Source organism: Macadamia integrifolia, chromosome 11, assembly GCF_013358625.1.
Source record: "Macadamia integrifolia cultivar HAES 741 chromosome 11, SCU_Mint_v3, whole genome shotgun sequence".
NCBI lineage: Eukaryota > Viridiplantae > Streptophyta > Magnoliopsida > Proteales > Proteaceae > Macadamia > Macadamia integrifolia.
Genome location: NC_056567.1, coordinates 13,037,921 through 13,041,425, shown reverse-complemented (window position 1 = coordinate 13,041,425; position 3,505 = coordinate 13,037,921). Strand labels below are relative to the sequence as shown.

At 36.5% G+C, this 3,505-nt stretch overlaps 1 long non-coding RNA gene across 1 annotated transcript; it reads right to left on the bottom strand.

Annotated features, from left to right (window-relative positions):
• Positions 1-1,905: 1,905 nt before the first annotated feature.
• Positions 1,906-3,094, bottom strand: LOC122092834. The gene is made up of 2 exons (XR_006144326.1): positions 2,734-3,094; positions 1,906-2,530 (listed from the first exon to the last, which is right to left on the bottom strand). It is a non-coding gene; the product is annotated as an uncharacterized LOC122092834 (long non-coding RNA).
• Positions 3,095-3,505: the final 411 nt, after the last annotated feature.

The following is a 3,505-nucleotide window of genomic DNA, read 5'->3' as shown; positions in this document are numbered from 1 at the left end:
TTTTATGTTGAGTTCATTTGCTATCAAGCTTTATTGCTTCAGTAAGTCATTCATAGCTTAACAGGTTAGCCACTTATCTCATCATTTGATCTAATGATTCTATTCTTAGGTTTCCAAATAGATATCTCTCATTCTGTCATTCATATATAATATATTGACATATATACCTTTTACTTTGTTCAGGTTGCTCACTCACTTCCAATCATTGCTTTCAAGCTTCAATCACAGGTTAGCCTTTTACTTTTTACTTTTGTGTGATGTACATGTTGATTTTTTATGACTTGATGAGTGATGAATTGATGTATAACTGTATAAGTCAATAATTTATGTTGATTTTTGATGACATGATATGGCTATGTTGATTTTTTTGATGATTTGATGTTACTTAATGTTTGTTTTATATGTTATAGGGTATATATTCTAGGCTTGTAGCATGCTAAATAACTTTAAAAAATAGGAAAAATAAAGAAGTAGCATATTAAATAATTTTAGAAAATAAAAAAAATAAAAAATGATACACGGGCGATTTGACCGCCATGGCAACGCCAAAACGGGCGATTCATCGCCAAATCGATTAGCCACCCCTCCACTGCCTTGGATCGATTTGACGCCGTGACAACTATGGTTTGGTAGTCATTCAGCTTCAGAAACGACGTTTCGAGTCAAAAACAAAATTTTTAGTTTTTATGTCAAAATTTCGTTTTAAAACAAAAAAATGGTGTTTGGGGAAAGGAACGATTATCCTAGTTTTCACTTTTTTTGTAATTGGAACGAAATGGAAATGACAGAATAAGGTTTTGTCGTTCCATCATTTTGCCTTTTTAGCGTTTTTTTTTGCCTTTTCGTTCCAAAAAAAAAGGAAAAACACCAAGTTAACACTAAACGCTTTATTATATATTTTTTTGTTCCCATAGAATGAAAAAGCGTTAGAAATGTTTTTTTGGATGACTACCAAACAAGTTTTACTCCACTGTCCCAATAAATGAACATATTATAGGAAGATTTCGGGTCTGTTTGATAATGTTTTTGCCGTTTCTGTTTCAAGAAACGGTTAAAACATAAATTTCCTTTTCTAAAAATAGAAACGGAAATAAAGGTGTTTGATAAGTTATGTTTCTGGATGTCGATAGTAACCAGTGAAAGAATGGCCACGAGTCGTTTCTAGAAACGGCAAAACAATAGAACTTGCTTTGGTCTTTTTTTGAACCATAAATAGGTAAAAATTTCAATTTCAATTTCTGAAAACAAGTGAAATGAAACAGTTTTATCAAACGTTTTTTGTTCCGTTTCTACCGTTTTTAGACACAGAAATGGTAGAAACACAGAAACGACAGAAACACGTTTCTTGAAACGTTATCAAATGGGCCCTTCATGTCTTGTTCTACCTTAAGTTAGAAATAGAATTGAGCCCAGTAAACTCACCCCTATCGCAAGTGAGAATTCACTCAAATGATAAAAAAGATTAGCCTGAAGTTTTAGACTTGGATTCTACACTTCCAGGCTAGTAGCAGTCCTAGAAATCAAGGTTTAAAACAGAGAAATTTCCGCAAGTTGCGTCTGATGGAAGACTAGACCAGATTGATTCAGTGATTTGAGTCTCACGATAGAGAGGTTTTCTTTGATCTCAGACTGACCAGTTAGGTTCAACACTTGAATGTGATTCAAGCCACAAATTTTCAGATCCAAGGAGTCGATCCGAGAAGTTTTAACCTCAACTTCGAGGCTGGCTACTACCGCCATGAACAGAAACAACAGTAAGAAACAGAGAATAAAGAGCAACTGAAAGGGTGTTTGGCAATTTTTTACACCGTTAATTGTTTGCGGGGTGTGTCAGAGCCTTTTGGACTCAAGTGATCAATGATTTGACATCCATCAAGACTGAAAAATGGAATTCTTCCTCATGCCTTGATTGCTCCAAGCAAGTTGCTTGGATAATGTCTTCATTAAAATATAAAATCCACTCTAACACAATAGTCAAAGGATGGACGAATTCACCGATAATCCTAATCCAGACTTCAGAATAGAAAACAAAATACTCTACTTGACAAGGGAAAGCTAAACTAATTGCTAATCCCAACTTGGGACTACAAAGAGAGTTACTACTTGAGAAACACAAAAGATAATGGAGAATGCACATTGATGCGGTTGTTTGCGTGTGTGGTTGATTGCCTCTTCATTTGCCCAAAAATACTTTTGTACTTCCAAGACAAACTCTGGATATTTACTTCAATCTCCGCTCACTTGAACGATTAATGTACCATACCTACTCCCATGATCTCCATTAGTGCCATCACCTATTTTATCATGGATCACGTGTCAACCTTGGATCGGGCTTGTCTACAAAGATTGACGCTCCAACTAGCGTCTAACAAATTCTCGAAGTTCAACACCTGTCCTCCTATAAATCCAACAATCCATGTTAATTTAACCCATATGCCTCCTCCATCCTTCTAGACCCTCTTGGATCTCCCTCTATTTTCCTCATTCGATCTAACTCTGCTTTTTTTTCCCTCATTCTCTACTTCATTAACTGTCAAAAGCACAAAAATCAAAACCAAAACCCTAAATCCACCAGATCTGAATCATATACAAGTAGAATAACTAGAAAAATAGGTGAATTAGCTATGTATGGTTTGGAAAAATCTTTTAATTTTAACCTAGTTTTGTAGTCAAGCACACACACATAGACTGGGATCCACAACTAAAAAAATAGAAAATGAAGAAATTGCGGACTGTGTACATTGGAGTGTTAAACGCCGAGGCTTAACCAGTAAGCGTAGCCATTAATAGGAGTGAGATCGTAGACATTGAGGTAAACAGGGATGGATCCAATTTTCCTCTTCTCGGAGGGGACTCTTCTGAACAATTTTCAATCTCGTCTCAACGAACACTAACATTCAAGCAGAGAAGAAGAGAGCTTCAGTTTCAATGAGAGAGAAGCATGTGATGTGACAGAGAGTTGCTCAACAACAAAAAACAGATCAATACTAGATTGAGAAACGAAGAAGAAAAAGATATTGTTGGGACTTGGCGCGACTTCGAGAGGGTTTAGAACTATAGATCGGGTTTAGTTTCTTTCTTCAAGCGGTCTCATCCAGATGTGGGAGGTATGTGGGTTGAATTAATGTGGATCGTTGGATTCACAAAGAGGACACGTGTCGAGCTTAGAAAGTTCGCTGGATGCTAGTTGGAGCGCCAATCATTGGAGACGAGCCTGATCCGTCAACCTCCTTGTCAGTTTCCTCTCCATGACATGTTCAGTAACCAATCATTCCTTTGACTGATTAGTATGAACTTACATAATTCTTGGCCTATTCCATATTGTCTCCAACAAGACTAACCTATCATTTTAAGTCATCAGTCTTAATGATCAAATTTAGGGTACAAACAATGAATCTGGATCAGGTTTATGTACGAGAACAATCTCTTACGTCCTTGGTCTGTGGACGTATGAGATTGTTCTCATATGTGAACATGATCTGGTCTCGCAGACAATGCCCCTCAA